This window comes from Peromyscus eremicus, chromosome 12 (assembly GCF_949786415.1).
Source record: "Peromyscus eremicus chromosome 12, PerEre_H2_v1, whole genome shotgun sequence".
Taxonomy (NCBI): Eukaryota; Metazoa; Chordata; class Mammalia; order Rodentia; family Cricetidae; genus Peromyscus; species Peromyscus eremicus.
In genome coordinates, this window is record NC_081428.1 from 12,433,345 (window position 1) to 12,455,826 (window position 22,482).

The following is a 22,482-nucleotide window of genomic DNA, read 5'->3' on the forward strand; positions in this document are numbered from 1 at the left end:
AATAAATAAATAAATAAATAAATAAATAAATAAATAAATAAATATTTTTGATGCTACTTCATAAGTATAGTTTTGCCACTGTTATGAATCATAATGCAAATATATGTGTTTTTCAATGGTCTTAGGAGACCCTCTGTGAAAGAGTCATTTGACCTCCAAAGGGGTCGTGCCCTACATGTTAAGAACTATTAGTCTGTACAGTCATGTACAAACCAAACTCCAGAATGCCTTGGAAACTGAACTTTCTAGGCAAATAGAGTCCAGTGAGGTAGCAAACAGATAGTATTTTGTATTTTCTTGCCATTTTAATAATGCATTATTTGTTAATCATTTGATAGATATGATTTCTACATATCTGGATCTTATTATATAAAGTATTTTATAAATTATGAAAGCCTTATCTACCTTTATTCTCGACATTTATTTGTAGGCCTATATATATGTGTGTGTATATATATATATATATTTCACAGATGATAAAACAAATACTTCAAACACCAAACTGGAAAACACATACCTAACTGCAATTCTATGACTTATTCTATACAGAGTGTATCTTCAAGTATGTTATACATTTTTAAAGTTAACAAGTTTAAACTGAATTTTAAAATTTCTTTTGTAAAGATTGGAAGATTTCTTAGTTGGTAACACTGTTTTCTGCACAAGTGTGAGGAGTTTGAAATCCCAGTGATCATTTACAACCTGGGGTGAGTCTGTAATCCTAGCAGAGACAGAAAGATTCTTCAATCCTGCTGTCCAGGCAATCTAGGTTTATTAGTGAAATGTAGGCTTGGTGAGAAGCACTATATCAAAAAATTATGTGGAAAGCAACTAAGGAAGACACCCTACATTGACCTTTGGCACCAGCATGAACCTACACACACACACACACACACACACACACACACACACACACACACTCACACAAGCATATATGTATGCATATATACATACATATCCCCCATATAAAATCTCACATGTGGCACATCATTGGGCTTTATGAAGGCAAAGTGACTTTTAGTTGTTACAGAATGCCTAAGGAACACTACATTATAGGAGATGCTGTAGGACAGACCCCTTCAATTGTGGACCTTTCCATCCTATGTACTGAAGAGACTAGTCTGTTTCCTATGCTCTATCTGGTGATAGAACAAATCTAAAAAGTTACTTCAGGATCATCTCAGTATAGATCAGGATTCCATTTGTGTGTATGTGTGTGTGTGTGTGTGTGTGTGTGTGTGTGTGTGTGCGCACATGCACATGCTTTAGCACATGTACACTCAAGTGCCCTGTGCCACTTCAAACTTAGATTCAAACAGTCTTTCATTATTGCACATAATAGGAACTTAGACTTTATTTCTCATTAGTAGAAAAAGAGAAATTGGCAAAGTATGTCTTTCAAAGAGTGCCCTCTCTTTTTCCAAAATGAATGACTATCCAAGTGTATGAATTGTAAAATACAAGAAAATCATCTTTCTAGCCATATTAACTTTATATTTTCATTTTTTAAAAATGCCAATACTATTTCTGTCTTATCAATAATGAGGGCATACATACAATGAAGAGCCAAACATATTTCAAATGTTTCCACCATTCATAAACTCTATTATTATTCATAATGAAACACTTTTAAATATTTTAAAAGATATAAATGTTCCAACAACCATAGGGGCATATGAGGGCATGGGGGTGCTGCACCTTACCTAGGCAAAATAGTAGAGCTGGCCCTGGTGGTGTGAGTGTGGGTGTCCCGGATCTGAGGAGCTGAGAGCAGAACTGGCCCCACTCCTTGCTTCAGGCGGCATTGGATGAGCTACCCCAAGCAGTGCTGGAGAGCTTGCTGCCTGGGTAGTGACAATGAGGGAAAGCTAGTTAGCCCACCCCAACATCCACCTCATCTATGAACTCTTGGAGCATGTGAAGGGGACAAACTTACAGATCCAAAATGGCAAAATCTCCACAATACAGGACAACAGGATATCCAAGAGGCATCCCAGAGAGAACCCATCATCTCATTAGTATAAGCACAAACCAGAGGCCTTGAACCAGACCAATGACTCATTGCAATGAATCTCTTACAAGTAAAGATGAATGGACTAAAGGGAAAGCTGATTCACCAGGCCACACTACAGCTTCCTAGACAAAACTCTTTTTTCTTTAATTGTTGTTTGTTTGTTGTTTTGTTTGTGTTTTGGTTTCATTTTAAATTTTGTATTGTTTTGCAGGGGAAATTGCAAGGGCAGAGGGAAGATGTTAAGGGATGGGGAAATGAGTGTAATCGGGATACATTATGTGAAAACCACAGGAATCAATAAAAGTTCTAAGAATTTAAAAAATAAAAATAAAGAGATGATAAAACAAACAAAAAAAGATACAACTGTACAATTATATGTAAATTTGAAAACCCTCTGCTGGGAAACATACAATGAACTTATGAAACTGAAAATAGACTCAAAAATTAGTGACAAAAATAATGGACTTAAGTCTCTCAGACTTAACCTAGGGAGGAGAATTGTTTAATGGACAGGAAGCTGAGACTCTAGAGAAATAATACATTTAAACATTCATTCATGATGTTCAAAGAAATTTATGAAATGGACAATTGTTTATTAGAATAAGTAAGACAGAGTAATGAGTAAAACACAAGATTCCATTTTGGCTTAACATGATAGAAGTGTGCCTTTTCAAACAAACTACCTGCAGTGATAAATAGCCACCCTTTCCTCTCTTTGGGGAACAAGCTGACTACCTGCCCTCATTTTAAACTGTTAACTTTGCAGTGGTCTTATCATGAAAGTCATGTGATGAACCAAGAAAAAAAGCATGATGAGTGTGTTTGTTCTAAGTAGACATGCCTGACACACTGTTCATATTCGATTGTCAAGAGCTGGTCATATGACTTCCCTAACACACCAAAGAACCAAGAAGTAAAATTCCCTAGGCAGCAAGAGCCCTTTTATTCCAAGGGTCAAAAAATCCAGGCTTGGGTAAAGCCCAACTTGTTGCTTATTTTTGTGTGGCCTGAAAGCTAAAAATGTGTTTTAGATTTTAAGTGGTTGTTATTGAGGTCCCTACAGGATGTCCCTTACTTTGCTTCTTGTGAAGTGTCAAATACTTATTCTTTGGAACTTGACAGAAAAATTTGCTGACTTGCCTACACTTTAAGAAAAAAAATTACTTGAGAGACAGATTCCTGTGATAATCAGCTTGCTAGCTTCCAAATGTCTCTGTGCTTGAATCTTTTTTCTCCGAGAAAATCCTGAGTTTTCTCAGGAAACTCTTTTAACTTGCACCACTTACTAAGTCAGGCCAAAATCAGGATCTCTATCTTAAAATTCCTCATGATCTAGAAAATATTAAAAAACCAAGTTGCAACAATACTTAAACTCATTTCTCTTCACTTAGTATAAAAATGATGAACAAGGAAAGCTTAAAAAATATCATCATCCACAATGCAGAAAAATAGGACACTCAGCAGCAACATAAACAGAAATGGAAAAATCCCCAGTGGTTACAACCACCCTATGACTGTAATTGGGGTCACATTCATTCTGATGTTGGGAGGAATATGCTTCTTTGTAGACCCTCCATCTGCCCTCTAGATAATTGTTCCTTAAACAGCCCACATGAACATTAGAAAGCAATGCTCCACCAGTATCCTCAGATTTCACAACCCAGTTTCTTTAACAATTTTAGGGGCCCAACTGTTAATCTAAAATCTTAACACTCAATGAGTGTTTTATTATTGATTTGGACTCAGTGCTTCCTCATAAGATAGTCTCCTTCAACACTGCCCTGATTAAGAAATGCCAGATACCATGAAGGAGAAGGTCTTGGGTAGATGAAGAAGCATCCTCTCTTCAGGATGTAAACAAAATACAACCTTTAAAGTTACATAATATATGTTACAGAGACATGCTCCTGCTCAGCCACTATTTACTACTTATCTGAATCTCAGTTCATCTGAATGTCTTCTATTTTTGCTTGCTAAACCTGGCAGCTTTATGCTGAATCTTTAAATCCATGTTTCCATAATTACATTCCAAAGCCTGTCTAGATATTACTGTCAAACCTGATTGATTCCTTGAGGTTTTAGCAGGAAAGCTCACCCTTTCAAGTCTGTGTGACATCTTTGCTACTACAACCAGATGGACAGGAAGATCCACTCTCAATATGATCTCTGACACTGGACTGATTGTTAATGGGCCTGGGAAACTAAAAGCTTTTTAGGCCTTATCTCTCCCCATTTTGGAGATGGAAGCTTCTCTGACCCCAAAGGCCCCACATTCCTGAAGTTTTATTCTCCTCTAAATGTGTTCTCAGTTACACCAAATGCTGCCTGAACTTCTCTCTTTCCTTGTAATAATTTGCTACAAAAAACTATAAATATCTTCCTTTTTTCTAAGCCTTCTCCCTTATGAGCTTTACAAACAAGCATCCAATTGTATCCCAGGTAAATTTTACCAAATGTTTTGCCATTCAAGTGCTTAGTTCTTTCAACCTAGTAAGTTTTATCTTTGATCACTGCCTGACCTTGAAGTCAGAGTCATATATTTGGGGGCTTTTATGTTAGCAGCACCACTGCTCGCCACAGTTTCTGCACAACACTGGGTAATGCCAGCTGATAAGTAAGCTTTATAATCTCAGTAGTTAAGGTGATCTTAAGTAGCAGTCAGATGAATTTGCCTCATCACGAAGGCTGCATTTGTTGAGAAAGTCCATCTGCTTTACTCTCTGACCTAAGGATTCAAACTAACAGAGGCTTCTCCGACTTCAGAATGGTGTTTGCTGAGGCACTGGCATTCAGTAGGCAAAGGAGACGAGAGAAAAAGAAGGTATGTATACTTCCTGCCTCTTTGACCAGTAAGAGTCCTCTATCAATATTCCTTATTGTGGTCAACTGCGTGTCTCCCAAAATTCATGTTGTTGGGGGCTTAACCCCATATTTTTACACTGATTGTATTTAGAGGCAGGGCCACTTGGGAGTAGGGATGCACTTAGGATGTATGAGATCATGAGGATGGAGCACTATGGTGGTGTTAGGGGCTACCATGGCGAATTTTGTTTCAACTTGACAAAAGCTGTAGTCATTTTGGAAGGAGAATCCTAAACTGTAAAAATATCACTATCAGATTGGCCTATGTGGAAGGCTGTAGCACACACTTTAGATATATTAATTAATAAAAGTATTATATAAATTATGAAAGCCTTATCTGCCTTTATTCCCAACATTTAATTTCTAGGCCTATCCTTATACCTTTCACTGATGATAAAACAAATACTTTAAATGCCAGACTGGAAAACACACATCTAACTGCCACTCAAGTATGATACATATTTTTAAAATTAACAAATTTAAACTGAATTTTAAATTTTCACGTGCAGAGATTGGAAGATTGCACAGTTGGTATATTGTTTTCTGCACAAGCATAAGAAGTCTGGACTCCCAGTAATCATTTAAAACCTGGAGTTTCAGCTCACTGTCGGTGGCACAACTACTGGGCTAGTGGTCCAGTGTGCTATAAACAAGCTGGCTGAGCAGAATATGGCAAGCAAGTGAGAAAGCATCACTCCTCTGCTGTGGGATGGTCTGTATGTCAAATTACTCTGATTGGTCAATAAATAAAACACTGATTGGCCAGTGGCCAGGCAGGAAGTATAGGCGGTACTAACAGAGAGGAGAATTGAGAGAACAGGAAAGTGGGAGAGACACTGGCATCTTCACATGCTTGTCATGGCAGCGGCTGGCAGTGTCTCTCCCACCTTCCTGTTAATTTAGATTCAAGAACAGTTAGCAAGAAGCCTGCCACGGCCATACAGTTTGTAAGCAATATAAGTCTCTGTGTGGACTTGGTTGGGTCTCAGCAGCTGTGGGACTGGCGGATGACAGAGATTTGTCCTGACTGTGGGCAAGGCAGGAAAACTCTAACTACACTCCACTATGACTTCTGAATCAGTTCTTGCCCACAGACTCCTGTCTTGAGTTCTTGCTTTGACTTTCCTGGATATGGACTACAAAATGCAAAATAAAATTAACCCTTTCCTCCCCAAGTTGATTTTGGTCATGGTCTTCATCACAGCAATAGAAACTCAAACTAAGAGAGTTTTTAATAAGGAGATCTGAGTTAAGACACTTTTTCCATTTCAGTATTATGCTGTCTGTCATGGCATGATGGGGTAAGAAGGCTCTAACTCAGTGGTTCTCAAACTGTCTAATGCTGTGACCCTTTAATACAGTTCCTCATGTTGTAGTGACCTCCAAACATAAAAATTTTTGTTGCTATTTTGTAGCTGTAATTTTACTAGTTTTGAATCATAATGTAAATATCTGCATTTTCTGATGGTCTTAGGTGGCCCCTGTGAAAGGATCATTTGACCCCCAAAGGGGTCATGTGCCATAGATTGAGAACCACTGCTCTAACCAGATGTCTACAGCATCAAGGACTATGACTTAGTTTATTTTTTGTAAACCACCTGCTTCCATACAGATTTCTATAGCAAAAAAAAATAATAATAATAATCTAAGACATGTTCTAATAAAGAGAAATAATCAAAAGACTCACCTAGATAACATGGCATAGGACAAATATACCTTGAGGAGGCAGCTGAGGAGATGACATACAGATGTTAAAATGGGGGCTGATAATCAAAACTTCAGGAGGTCAATACATCCCCCTTACTCGCCCTAAAGAATTATATGCAAAAAGAGAATCTACTTATAAAATATCTGATGTTTCAACATAATGAAATATTTACTCAAAAATAATAAAATGGTAAACAAAAGTGCAGTCATGTCTGTCCCAAATAATAAGCTCATTCTACATTACTTTCTTTAGACTGCCATAAAACCACTGCATAGAATGGGAGGTACAAACATTGTAAACTCATTGTCTCATGGTTGCGAGCACCAGAAGTTCAAACAAGGGTTCAGAAGGTTGGTTTCCAGCAACTAGAAGAAAAGGACCCTAGGTTTCTCTCCCTGTCTTACATATGGCTGTCTTCTTGTGTCTCTTTACATGTTTTCCCTCCTGTGTGTCTGCATTTTATTTTTGTAGAAGATCCTCAGTGGCAATGGATTTATGCTCAGACTACATCATTATGTTTTTAGCTCCATCACTGTGAAAGCCTTATTTTCAAATACAGGAGGTCATGACTCCAATATAGGAGAATGAGACGGATTTAATTCAATTTGTAACACATGCTTTAGCAAATCGATGTGGTTTCTATTCCTTTCCATCCATAGAATGATTGACTTAGGTGTTCTTCCATTTGGACATCTGAAATTATTTTAACTCATTTCCTGGGGAAAGAGGACTAACCTTCATTAAAGCAGAATGATAGCAATCCAGAGAAACAATGTGGAATGTGATGTAAGTTTTTGTCTTTATGCCTTTGGAATGATAGTGACAAAACAGTAAAAGAGCATAAAGTATTGCTTAGGAAATAAAGCCCACATAAAATGAAATACAATAAAGAATACATTAAAATCATAGAGACAGGATTAAGTCCCTTTAGTCTGTAGTAGATGAAAAAATTAAGACCACTAAGATTTTTATCAAGGATGATAAGATCTTTAACCATGTAAAATTTGTCTCATGTTAATCACCTTGATTGTTAAAATGTCCAAGAGACTTTGAATTTTATAACCTCTGCAGTCCTGGGTTATAGGATGTTGTCAATACTAGTTATTATAATAACACAATGGAATCACACTTAAATGGGATTACAAAGTCCATCCAACTAATACATAAAGAAGTTGAAAGCAGAGAAATGAAAATTACTTCAAAACTAATGCATCTAGTTGCAGTTGTTCTTTCTTCCCAAGAGGATGATATTTCTTTTAAGTGAGAAGAAAGCAGGAGAGAAACGTAAAGGAAACTCACAAAACACATTCAGAACAGCCTTACTGTCTCTCTTGCATAAACACTCTGATTGTCCCACAGAAATTAGTACTTGCATTTTGAGTTACTTTGACAGTCATATTTGTGAGTCTCTCCACTTCATACTATGGTTACTTTTTATCTCCATATTTCTGGCATGACCCTTATATATGGGTGATAGATCTGTGGCCATAACCTAATTTCCTTGTGGCTGAAGTGCTCTTGCCTACATAGAGAAGAAACCTACAATTTTGGTTCATGCAAAATAATCTCCAGTGTGCAGAGCTATTTGGCTCAGTCTCTGCAATCCACAAGAACTAACGAGCAAAACAACAAAGCAAAGAGTGAAAAGGCACTGTTTATGTGGTGTAGCAGTTGTTCAAAAGTTTCTTAAGAAAACGCCATGCAAGAATGCCAGACAGTGAATTGTTCAGCCAGTCAGCGAATATAAGAGGTTGAGATGTTTTCTCTCCCACTAATAGGAAGCTGACCCAGAAGTGAACTATAGCAAGAAACATGCTTTGGCACTTAGAAAAGCTTTTCTGACCACTCAGCCAGAATTCATCTTTTCGTTTCCAGCTTTTAAAATAAAAATTGTACTAGTCACACAGGTGCTACTGGTGTGCTAAGTAGAGCTGCCAAGTCATATGAGCACCTTGTAGATCAGGCTGGCTCAATTGTTACCACATCCGACTTCATTGTAAAAACACACCCTCTCAGCAGAAAGAGAGTTATATTCACAGTAGGAAACAAGATATCATATTTTATGGAACTTACCTCTCCAATAATCATCTGACTGTACACCTGCCCAAATAAGGGATACCAAGTCAGAGTTTCTAGGCCTTGTCATGACGGTATATTTTAGACCAGGAAATTCCCTATCATAAGGAACTCATGGGCAATAATAGAACATCTACATTGTCCCCAGGGGTCTGTACAGTTGAGGCCTGAAGCACAACCTGATCAAAATCACATATCTAGTTAGTACTGCTACAATGGGTCTCTTTGATAAATAAATTCATGAATTCTTTATTCAACTATCAAGAATTTCAAACAAAGAATTAAACTAAACATCAGTGTCTTCTAAGGGCAAGGTCTGATATGGATTGTAATCTCAGAAGCTATCTCTGCGGATGCATTATCTCAGCATACACTCATCACAATGCTCATGATCCATGTTTGTGTAGCTTACAGCTGCCAAGGGCTCGTCAGGTGTCTGCACCCATGAGTTTGTTATGTTTGATGTGGTTGCTTCCCTTACCATGTCGTCTGTTTCTCTGTGTCTCATATTCTATCTACTACACTCCCAGGTCAGTTAACACACTCATGAGAAGAAAACAAGGGTTTCTCAGCATCTATCATTCCTTCAACCAGGACTCTGATACAACTCTCTGCTCATCATCAGGTAATCTTGGGTTTTCTTAATTTTATTTTGTGCCTCTTGCCCTATCATCTTACATAAACCATGGGCTACTTTACCCTATCTTTGCCCTCAGAAACTATCCTAGTCTACAGTTCCTGCTAAGGTCCCATGTTGATTTTGAACAAAGCTTGCCACTTACTAAATACTTCCTAGAGGGACAGCCACTAGTGCTTGAAACACATCAGCAATTTGAAAATGAAGAGAGAAAAACTTTGAAAGGTTCCCTGATAAGCCAGTAAAACATAGAACATAAGTCCTTCTTCTTATCTCTAATGTCCTTGACCTTAAAGATTATCTCATTCTGTCCCCTTCCCAACACTTCTCTTGAGTGTGAATTTTATTAGAATGATTTCCTATCCCACCTGTGTGCTAGGAAATTATATCTCAAACCAAAGATATATTGCTACAAAATTCTTAGTGTGGTACTATCTGTAAGAATTCAATAGAAAAAAATCAGTATAAAGTAGATGTGACATTAATCCTTTGACTTTTTATACTCTTGTAAAATAGAAAGAAAGAAAGAAAGAAAGGAAGGAAGGAAGGAAGGAAGGAAGGAAGGAAGGAAGAAAAGAAAGAAAGAAAGAAAGAAAGAAAGAAAGAAAGAAAGAAAGAAAGAAAAGAAAAAAAGGAGGGGGGAAAGAAAGACAAGACAGAAAGACTAAAGGAAAGATAAAACGGAAAGACAGAACGGTAGACACAGAAAGAGAGAGAGAGAGAGAGGAAGAAAGGAAGAGAGGACAACCTCAGTGATGGTTCCTTTTGTAAGAACCTTAACTGTGTTAAACATAAAAATACACTTTCTACTATTCCAAACCTTATTAGCATTAATACATGGTATTCAAGTATGGATTACAATCCTCTTATGCATGAATCTAAAACAACATCCATAGTAAAATACTAAAACTGAAGTTGACACACTAGGATATCACTTTCTGCTATTTTTGTTAAATTATTTTGTTCAATCTCTGATCTCTCAAATATAGAAATTTTATAAGCAACTTTCACCTGAAATGTCTTGTAGAGCCAAAGGAGTCTTTCTTTTATAATTCTGACATATTACGATTATGTAGTGAAGTTCATGATTCCTGTGCCTATTAGTGAATAGCAGGGTAAAAGCCAGCTCTGCTGAAGGAGTTTCTGTATGTTGGGCTCCTCTGCCAAAAAGCACTTGTGTTGAACTCTGACCACTAAATTTACCCATTGTGAAACAATCCCACGAGAAGAGAAGGAAAATGTAGAGTGTAGACTAACGAATAATGAACATCTTTGTGGGTTTTTTTTTTTTCCAATGTATTGAATTTCCCACAGTCATCGGTAGGTCATGAGCCCTGCCAAGGAAGCACATCACATGGACCAAGAATGTGTGAGAAAGTACAGCCATTCAATGTCCAGTGTCAGAGAAGTCACTTGTTTCCTGCATGTGGCAGTTCCAAAGTGCTGAGCAGTTGGGAAAAAATTAAGAGAAAAAGAAACTCTTTATCAGTTGAAATAGATCTATGTGAAAAGAATCTATACGCATTTGGTGGAAAGTCGTTGGCTCACAGACTACGCTATCATCACCAAAATGAACTATTAACTGTGTATATAGAAATAAAATTTGAAAGACACCTAACATAGCCCTGCAAGCTGTTCTAAAGTTGAACCATAATAATGACAATATAGTCATTAATGGCAATACAGACAATATAGTAGATGATCATTCACAGGGGTAAGATTCAAAGCAAAGATAAAAGCAAATCTAGTAAAGTGCTCATGGCTAGTTATCATCATTTTAAATATTTAAATCAAGTTTAAATACAGAAGAAAAGAATAGCATCCTTGCCCATACATACTATGTCCTTCACTTTTCCTCTGAATCCTGTCTACTTCCGTTTTCCAGAAATTACTATCATTTTTCTTTGAACCAGCTTTCTGCATCAGCAGCCTGTTAATTGCATTTTATTTTCATAACTCAGTCATGATTAAACATATCAGAGTGCTCTCACTCTTGCTCTGCCTTCTTTGTTTCTTCTCCCTCTTTGCCAGTCTTAAATATTTGAGTACACCATGACTCTGCTGTGGGGTGTCTTCCATTCTTTCCACTCCCTTCTTGGCCTCACATTTCCCTCAAATGCCACAGCCACCTCCAGAATTCCCATCATTCTCACACAGATGCCCAGCATGACTTTTGTTTTCTGAGGTCTGCATTTATATAAGCCACAGACAAGTGGCCTCTCCATCTCAATGCCCAGGAGTTCTTAGCAGAACATAGTCAACATAGAAGAGATAAAAGCTTTGAGTTTCAGAGGTCACCAAGTAAAATAGGTTTGTTTTCTGTGATCTTGTCCCTTTGTCCATCAGCAGACTATACTTTATCTCTAATCACTGTCACAGCATGACCTTATCATTCCCTGGCCACATTATATAGCTCTAAAATAGTAAGGGATGACAGGAATCCTCTGAAGTTCTTCTCACTCTTGAATATTTCTAAGCCAGTGTGTGACCCTGGACACCCGACTCTTCACCCAGTGTCTCTCCTCCTCCCAGCCGCACAGACTCGGTGCAGCCTGTATTCCACTTTTCCCAGATGGCTGTGAATTTCTCCACTTGTGATTCTGTCCAGTTTCTCTCCCAGGCTTTCCTCCCTTTTCCTGCTAGAGTTATTTTATAAAACCCAAATTAGATCATAAAATTTGTCTCTGAGCATGACTTTTTATCCCATAAGATGGTATAGAAATTAAAGTCATTTTTAGTCTCTGACTAGTTAATCCGCCCTCCCCATTTTACCTCAGCTGCTCAGATCACAGATGATCTCACCAAAAACTCAGTTCATCTTTATTGGCTTAGCTCTCCTCCTACGTCCCCTCTCTCCCAGCTCACATCAAAGTGACTCAGAGGCTTCAGAATCTTGGCTGTAATACTAACCAACTATTTGAACACAAACTGTTAAATTTCTGTGTGTCTTATTTGCCCATTTGTAAAGTTGTAAAATGTAATAGCAGCATCTTCTCATGGAGTTTCTGTGGGGTGTAAATAACAACCTGTGAGAAAGCCATAGCGTGGTTCCCAGTCATTAGTTAAAGCTTGACCAGTGCTATTTGTGAAGATTATCATGACAGCTCATGTACATATCTTTTCACTAGAGAATTACTCGTGGAAACAGCAGATAAGATATCTCTGACATGTATCAGCAACTCATGCAATGTTTGTTGTTGAGCATATGCATTGGAAAGGATATAAACTAAATCAATCTACATAATTTCTGAGTCACCAAGTAAAACATCATATATTAGAAGACACCTAATAAGTTGTCCTTACACCTCATTGTTTACTTATGATGCCTTTGAGGAAGGAGTTGGGGAAAGCACACTCTCACCATGCAGTCCTTGCTAACCTAGAATGTGCTGTGCAGACCAGGCTAACCTCAAACTTTCAGAGATCTGCCTGTTTCTACCTCTCAAATCCTAGGATTGAAGGAGTGTTCAATCATGCCTGGGAGAGTTACCAAGACTTACTTGATTTATGTGCTTCTTCAGAAGTAAGATCCCATAAAATATAAAAGGTCTTATAAGTCTATACTAGTCATGATTCTCCAGAGAAATGGGGTTAGAGGAAGGAGAGAGTGAGGGAGGGAAAGACTTTTAGGAGTTGAAATGTTATGACTACAGTGTATGGCCAATTCAAAATCCACATCAAAAGACTGTATCCTTGAGACTAAGGGGAGTGCCACTGTTGTAGTTCATGTCCAAGGCTGTCTGTCTGCAGGCACTCAGAGTGACATTGTCAGAGGGCTTTTTGCCTTACTATTACAGATGATATGTGAGAGATTCATTCAGTTTTATTGTCTACAGCAATCATCTCAGGCAAGAATTGTACCTCATGGTACAACATTTGTCTAGTTGTCATCCAAGGTGTGAAAAGGTGTGAGATGCCCTGCATGCTAAAAAAGAAACCACACGAACAACAACAAAGCAATAATCCATTTGAATAAGTCTAAAAGATTAACCTTATAGGCATAGAGCAGGAGAGAGGATCTAGAGACACTTCCATGTCAAGTGGCCACATTCTGAGGAACAAAAGGAATTATATGTCTTCATAAACTAAGAGTTTGCCTTAAAACCCAACAGCACAGCAGTTATTTCTTTGGAGAACTTTGGAAACTATCTGTAAGTGGGAGGCCCAGATGCTGAGAAATATTCTCTTGAACACAATTTCTTTCCTTTTAAGGTATGTTTACAACTGAGGGGAAAATAATAATACATTCCAAATATTTTAAGATAATTTTGGTTGAAAAACATAGAATATTTTTATGCCTGTCCAAATGGATTTTTCACAGCAGTGAGCTTGTCCTGATTGATGAGTAACAAGCCCCCAAAATACGTTGTGCTAGGGAGTGTAGAGGACAGCACATATGAGCATGATTTGCTCTCCAGAACACAGCATGGACACGGATCTGGGCCTCCAATACATTGTTTCTCTAATGAAAAGCCACGACATCTGTGATCCTGCACTCCTGTGTACATGTTCCATAGTATGAAATTGGGGATTTTGAACAAGTATATAGGGGTGAATGAATATTTGGGAATTATCTTCTAACCAAATTTATTAACCACAAAACATACCATCACACATATAGCAAAATAAATTTCCCAAGTGAGTTCTCCATTAGTTTAGTTTATTTCACTTCTCCATTTAGTTTGTTAAGTTTGGCCCCAATTAAATTTTAGTATGTGGAAAGAAAAATCTAATCCATTTTCAAAGAATAAAACATTTAAGAATTATGTGAAAGGTATTTAGTTTGGTATTATTATCTGATAATGACATCTTTATCAATGAAATAAACATCACACTCTTAAAAAAGGATAACTGTGGGAAAAAATATTTCTTTGTAAGAGTTGTTACAGTATAGATGTGGAAAACAAATGTTCAGACTGGAGAAGTGAGTCAGTTAGAAAGATTATACTATGTGAACATGAAGACCTGAATTCAGAACCTCAGCATGCACATAAAAGCCAGGCATGCAGTGTATATCTATAACATTACCACTGGAAGTAGAGGTAGAGAGGGGGATCCCTGGGGCCCAATGCCCAACCAGACTAGCCAAATTAGCGAGGTCTAGGTTCAGTAATAGGCCCTGTCTCAAAAAATAAGGTGGAGAGCAGTTAAGGAAAATATTCAGTGTTGACCTCTGGCCTTCACACACACACACACACACACACACACACACACACACACACACAGACACACACACACAGACACACACACACACACATGCTGTGGGATGGTCTGTATGTCAAGTGTGTTGCTGATTGGTCAGTAAATAAATCACTGATTGGCCATTGGCTAGGCAGGAAGTATAGGCGGGACAAGGAGAAGAATTCTGGGAAGTGGAAGGCTGAGATAGAGACACTGCCAGCCGCCACCATGACAAGCCGCATGGGAAGATCCCGGTAAGCCACGAGCCATGTGGCAAGGTATAGATTAATGGAAATGGATTAATTTAAGATATAAGAACAGTTAGCAAGAAGCCTGCCACGGCCATATAGTTTGTAACTAATATAAGTCTCTGTGTTTACTTGATCGGGTCTGAGTGGCTGTGGGACTGGCGGGTGAGAGAGATTTGCCCTGACCGTGGGCCAGGCAGGAAAACTCTAGCTCCACACACACACACACACACACACACACACACACACACACACATGCATATATAGACATGAAGATAAACATACAAGGAAGAGCAAATTATTTTCTTTCTGGAGCTTTAACATCATCCATATCTACAGGCGGAGGGAAGGAGGAGAGGGAGAGTGTTCATTCCCTTCCTGTGTGAATACAGAATGAAGAAATTCATTAGTGTCTTATGAAAATGACACACACATAAAGCACACACATTGACTTTTCTTACTTGATGATAGGTAACTTGGCACAAATTTATGGGCTTAACTTGTCATTTAGATAGACATTCAAAAACTTTCAAAATGATAAGTTGTGAAACTTGTGGAAGTCACATTCCCTTTTGGTTTTTGTGGTTCTGAGTTTTAATCTAGGGCTTGCTTCACTTCACTGAGCCACATGAGAAGGTTCTTTTTCTTTGCTTTGTTTTGTTTTACTTTTTTGTTTTCACACAGTCCTTGTTAAGTTGCCCAGGCTGACCTTGAACTCATGAACTCACTGTAATCCAGGAGTGCCTAGAATTTGTCATCTGCTTGTCTTCGGCTTGATGAAAAAAATGCTGGGATTACAGATGTGCCATGCCAATTCTGGTTCATAGTTATTCATTGCCAAAGTATAAACAAAATATTTTTATTTTATTTTCCTACCAGGCAAGGTTGGAAAGCAGAATTGAATTCTTTCTAAAGCCTGAGGAAAGCACTCCCTTTTTCCAAACACTACTAAATATGGCATGTATAGACACGATCTGCTGATTCTGCCCTAATTCAACTATCAGACTCTCTAGTTGTAAAGGTTTTCTGCACACATATGCACAAAATTTGCTTACTAATATAGTTGCTCATGAACATGTCCTTTTGTCAACCCTAGAACTTCTACAGGAAGGTTTATGGCAAAGAATGGACACTCCTTCCCCATTCTTTTGTTCTCTCCAGAAGTATGAATACTAACCTCCTTTAAAGAAAGATTATTTTTGTATTTACACTGGGACGGCTACTGTTTTATGTCAACTTGACTTTTGATGAGGTCTCAGTTATGAAGTACTCTTATATATAATTGAGCATCATGCATGGGTGGGTGGGTGAGTGGTTTTCCAGGAAGGACTGGTAAAGTGATAAAACATATCATCCTTCCCAGTGTGGATGGATAACATTCAATCTATTGAGGGTCTGAATAACCAAGAAGGCAGGTAAATGGACAATCCACTCTTTGCCTACTAGAGATGAACATCCATCTTCTGCTGTCAGGATGGAACTCACCACTGGCATCCCTAGCACTCGTTTCTGGACTTAGGTTATAACTATAGCAGTGGATTTCTTGAATGTTTCATTTGGAAATGGCTGATTGTGTGAATTCTCACCCTCAATTGAATCAGTGAAACTAATTTCTAATTAAAAAAAATACCTTTATATCCTCCTCATTCTCTCTCTCTCTCTCTCTCTCTCTCTCTCTCTCTCTCTCTCTCTCTCTCTCTCCAAGAAGCATATTTCCATAGGGAACATATTGGAAACTACAGTTCTAGGCACATGGAGACCTAAATTTACTAAGTGAAAGGACATACTGTTAAATAACCATTAAGACACATAAGTCAGAAGTGAACACTTTATGATCACATCGATATTAAAAGGAAAAATAAATTATACACATAAAATTGAAACTTTAAAAAGGTATTCTTTCAGAAATGATGCTAACCTGGAGCATTAATATTGTTTTTATATTGCTGACATGAAGGTCCATGCCTAATGCTGGAGAGAGGACTGACGACAGATTCCATCAACCTTGCATATTCACTATATGGGGTGAAATTATATTTGAATTTATAGGCAACAAATATTTTTAAGCATGAAAAATATGATTTACTGCACATGATAGCTAGACGTGGCAAGAATCAGAAATCATATAGGAACTTTAGAAAGTCGTATGGCCAAGTGTTAACATGAGACAAAATAAAACATAACACAACGAAATGAACATACAAAAAACAGCTATTAGACTAAGGTTATGAAGTAGATAAGAGGATTTTTAATGGGATGAACTTATGACTTAGTAACTATTTAGGTGGAATCAGGGAGGAAGCTAGGGAAAGTAAGCAAGGAGCATTAGGATCATTTCTGATTTGGGAAAGGAGAAGATAATGTTATTCATCAAGATATGAATTACAAGAGTGAAATGTGTAAGGGCAGCAAAAAGAGTGCTACGCTCTGGATCTGACGTTTCCTTTGGAAAAATAATGTCCACTGAGTAACTCTATTAGGTTTGCAGCTCAGTGGAAATAAAGAAAAGGGTGAGAGAAGTCAGAGAACAAATTCAAGAACTTTCTGTTATCTGAAACAAGGAGATCCTCAAAAATGAAAAAGCTAGTATTTTATAAACAAAGGAAGTACAGTGACACCAGTGGCCACCACAGTAGGGTTTTTCTTTAATGCAAGCACTAAGCACATATGTGTAGCATAATAAAAATGAAACATTACACCAATGGCTGGCATGTGTATTTTACCTGACAAGGCCTTAGATTTTCCATTCCGACAATATACTAGACTAGTTTCTTAAATAAAATCAGGAGGCCAGTCAAAAATTTATTATTATTATTATTAAATTTTCTTCAAAGGATAATCTAAATGTTGTTTGTACAGTTCACTAACCTGCATTCAAAGCAAAACAACACAGTTAAGCTAAGCAAAAGAAAGGTGTATCTAAATTTGTTACCCTATGTCAGTTTGGTGCCCCCAACAACAAATTCTGCCTGGTCCATACTTCAAACATTTTGTGACCTTCTATAGCTCACCAGAGGAAATGGTAATAGACTTGAAAAATTAGGAATTGTCACAGTTCCTAGTTGACAGGGGAAGGTTCAGCCATTGCCTCCCTCACTTTAGCTATGCGAAGTTAAAGCAACAGTAGCAATAACAAACATCCATTGGATACATAGCACATGTCAATCACACATATAGTGCCATATAAATGTTTCACAGGGCTTAGATGCCCAAGCTCTACAAACAGGCAACAAGGAAGGGATTGGCTTTTATACACACATCAAAGCATTTGTTGTTGGCTCACAAGTCTGTCCCTGTCTGTCACCCTGCTCTATTTGACAGCAGGGTTAAATTCTCTAGGTACTTGCTTTAGCTGGTGTCTGGCCAAGTTCAACCAAGAGAAGAAGCTGGTGTGAGATTAGAAGGCAGCAGGAAAACTGAAGTTGAGACTTTCCTCTTTCTGTTGGTCTTGGATAGCAGTAATCCCCTTTAAATCATCAGGTCTCCATGGATACAGACTTGGTGTTCCTCATGGAACACCCCACATGGGCCAGACCAGGGTCTTCTCACATTGCCCTTCCTTAAAAATTCTATCAGCTTCCTAATTCTCTTGTCCTCTGAGACATCTCAACACCTCTTGTTTGGTTTCTCAGATCTCCCATTTTGTGTTCGATTAAAAGTTAGTACAATACTTATTTGAATGTTTACTTTCCTAAGTAGATACTGACATATACATAATTGTATGTATATAAATATGCCGCACATGTTACATGTGTGTGACATATATTTATATATTCTATAACCAAGAGAAACGAGAACAACGTTTACTGTATCTGAAAGCCTTAAACAGCAATCCCCCACAGTTAGAAAGTAATTGAAGCCGGATTTGATGCCAAGTAAACAGAGTACCGACTCCAAACTCTGAGAAGTACAGTGAAATGGGGTATTCTAAAGCACACTGATGGAACTGTGCTGTCTCAGATAATAGACTAAACTGTGCTGTCTGCACTCTGAGGAGATCATTTCAGTTCCCATTTGTGGTCACTTCTCATGTGTCAGACGTGGCTTCTGGTGTTCCATAAGCCTCCTGGCAACTTTATAAGATGCTTGTTCTGATTGTCTCCTTGGAGTCAGTTTTATCTTTTACAAAAAATATTAGCTGTCATATTTCAGTGCTACTCTCAAGTTCAAGAAAACACACTCATTTATCTCCCTCTCTGTGTCTCTGTCGGTGTCTCTCCCTCTCCTCAGTAAGCATCACTTTATTTATTTTTAAAAATATTTTATTCATTGAGAATTTCATACAAAGTATTTTGATCATATTGGCTCTGATCCTCTTAGCTCTTCCAAGGCTGAACCCTATTACTCTACCCTCCTAACTTATTGTTAATTTTTAAACATTTAATAGCCTCTGAACTCCAATCTGTGCTGTTCACACACTTCTTGTTCTGAGGCAATCCACTGAAGCCTGTTTAACCTACCAGGAGAGACATTCTTAAAGAACAGAGACTCTGCCTCCCTCAGAATCTCCTCAGAAGCTGTCCAGAGTTTCTCAGTTAGGAGTGGGGACTAATGAACCACTTCCAAGTCTACGCAAGAATGTTGACTGGATTGAGCCTTTTTCAAGTTATTCATTCTATTCCAAGAGTGAATGTATTTGATTGCATGCATGCTTGTGTACCACATATGTGCTTTGTGACATTGTATGTCATATGACATCATCAGCCCCCTGGAACTGGATTTATAGAATGTTTTATATCACCATGTGGGTGCTAGGAATCAAATCTGGCTCCTCTGCAAGAACAAGAAGCCCTATTAACTGTTGATCCATTTTTCTAGTCCCTGGGTTGATCTTGTGTAGATCTTGTACACTCAGTCAAAGTTGCTGTGAGTTATCAAGGGCAGCAGAACTGTTGGTCAGAAAACACAGTTTCACTTTGGTCCTCTCTGACCTCTGCCTCCTATAATCTTTGTACTCCCTCTTTCTTGATGGTCTCTGAATCTTGTGAGAATGTGTGGGGGGGGGGGGGCGTGTGTGTGTGTGTGTGTGTGTGTGTGTGTGTGTGTGTGTGTGTTATGTGTCGTTTTTGTGACTGAGGGCTCCACAGTCACATTCTCTGCACGCTGACAAATTGTGACTTTCTATGTAAATTATCAACTATTTCAAAAAGTAGCTTCTCTGATGAGATCTGAGAGCTTCACTTATCTATGAGCAGAGAGAAAAGACATTTATTCTGCTATGAACACTGTGAATTGCAATAATGACCAATGTGGCAAAATACACCCACTAGCATAATCAGGCATGGATGCTACAGGGCTAATCAATTGCTTTCTGATTGGAATTAAAGCCCACTCCAGAGAAGAATGCACATTCATGGCACTGCAAATCTGGCTAAGCACCCAAGATTGGGAAATTTATAGACCTGAGGAGGAGCCTACTTCTAGTATTTTGGTCTTTCTCTCATCTGACTGCTTAAAACAAAAGTGGGGACCAGTCAGAAGATACTGTGTTAGTTTTCCAATATGACCAGAGAAAACTGACAGAAATTTAATAGCTTGAAACAAAACCCATTAATCTATTGTCTGAAACATATTCTTCTTGTGTTGGAAATATTTTCCCAGAATCCAGGGGCTGGCACCATTTTTTTTGAAATTTCTTGCTCCTTCTCTCTGTCTTTAATTACAGTCACAGCTACTATAATACTTTCAGTTTGTATCACTCGTTTTTTGTTTTCTTCCCCTTTTTTCTTGTTTTATTTTATTTGATTTTGTGTGTGAGGCAGGTGTCCTCACACTTATGTATAGTACAAGCTGGCCTCAAACTTGCAGTCTTCTTGGCATGCCTTCTTCTCAAACACCAGGATTGCATCATGCACAGTGGCACCTGGAACCCATTCTTTCAGTTCTCAGTATGCCCCCAATGATATTGCCCCCCCAAGACAATTCATGAAAAAAAGTCCCTATTTAAAGTGAGCTAATTAGCAACCTTCATTACAAATACAGCCTCAATTTCTGTTGCAATGTCATGTAACAGATTCACAGATGCCACTGTTCATCCCATGGATGTGTTTGCTGGGAGCATTACTCTGCCAATCACAGGAAACCAGCTTTGGTATATGCTGATTTTCTCTCCCCCTGCCTTCTCTAAACTACCTTATACAAAATACAAAATTGCTGATAGTAAATTACTTATTACATTTATTGATGTTGCTCCACCAAGGACTTATTCTCAACACAGCAAAGGTCATCAAAGAAATGTATGGAAATTTTAGGGTAAAATGTACTTCTTTCATTTTTCCTCTGAAGATCGTCATTGATGTGTGTAGCAAATAAACCATTGAATTTCTTAAGCTACTGGCAAATATGACCACAAAGAATGAGAAGAAAACAAAGAGAGGAGCCTAGTAAGTGGTGCTGAGAGGCAGGTAATAAAGATGATTACAGCATCTGCTTGGTCTGAGATACTCAAGAGGTCCACTTGCCTTTCTTGTGAAAGGCAAAAGCTTGAAAAACAGCACTTCTTGGAATAGGATGAATTCTAACGTGAACGTATAGAATAAAGTACAGCATAATTACTCAATGTGGTGATTGCCACTTCTCACTGTGGTAGTAACTGACCTAGTCTTGTGTTATGGATTGATCTATCTTCTATAATTCTAAACTGAATGAAGAGTAAAAGCTATTGCTTATATTCATTTTAAATAAATACAAGCAGGAAGGCAGAAAATTATTCAAAAACTCAAAGGTAATATGTTGGAAGAAATGTGTTATGTAACTTTTGCAACCACATCTGTGGCACTCTTTTCAACTCTGTGCTCTGGGACCTTGGTGGCTGCTAAGCTTCCCTAAGAATAGAGTTTCCTTCATTTCAGTCCAACTGTACTTGGCTCTCATTGCTGGCACTGATTCCTGGAACATAATGAAGCTGGACCCTCTTCTAGTTCTATCATCTGAAGTGTGCGATAGAATTTGACACTTTGATATTAACATTTATGCAAAACCATGGATCCCAAGGGGGTAAATGACACCTCCTTACTGATGCTGAAAAAGACTTGACAAGTGGCCACTGGTGAAGGAAGTAGAGATGAAGGATACACACCCTTTTTCTCATGTATGTATCAGATCCGAGCATCACTAGGGTACTGTATTGAGTTGGGTTTCATTTGGTCCGGGGCAATACGTGATACAACCAAATGATCCCATTTTTTCCTGTAAGTAGAAACCCCGGGAGTAAGTTCATAATTTTTATTCCTTGAAAATGTATTTGTCATTTTATTTTGTCACATTATTACTGCTGCAAACCAGAGAAGTAGTAGCATTACTATATGTAGTACACACCCCATAGAAAACTATACCTCCTGTGGATAATGAAATGAGATGTTCGATGAGATCTGTACTTCCTGATAGTACTGAGTTTGTAAAACAATCCTAGGCTCCATCATTTCTTGATACTTAATAAATGAATAATAGTTCTTACACTTTAGTATACTGTCTTGATTATCTGGTCTTGATTATCATTGTGACTAGACAAAGATGTGTAGCACTAGAGAAGTGTGTGTAAAAATTTTTCCAACACACCTCTAGCATTTTGCTCTATTCTAGGTTTTCTGAACCTAATAGAGATAAGAGGATTGACACATGGAGTAGGAACTCCATATGAGTGGCAACATTAGAACTCTAGGGATCCAGATAAGAATAAATATTAAGCGGGGTGCACGCTTTAATCCTGACACTCAGGAGGCAGAGGTAGGCCAGCATCTCTGAGTTTGAGGCAGCC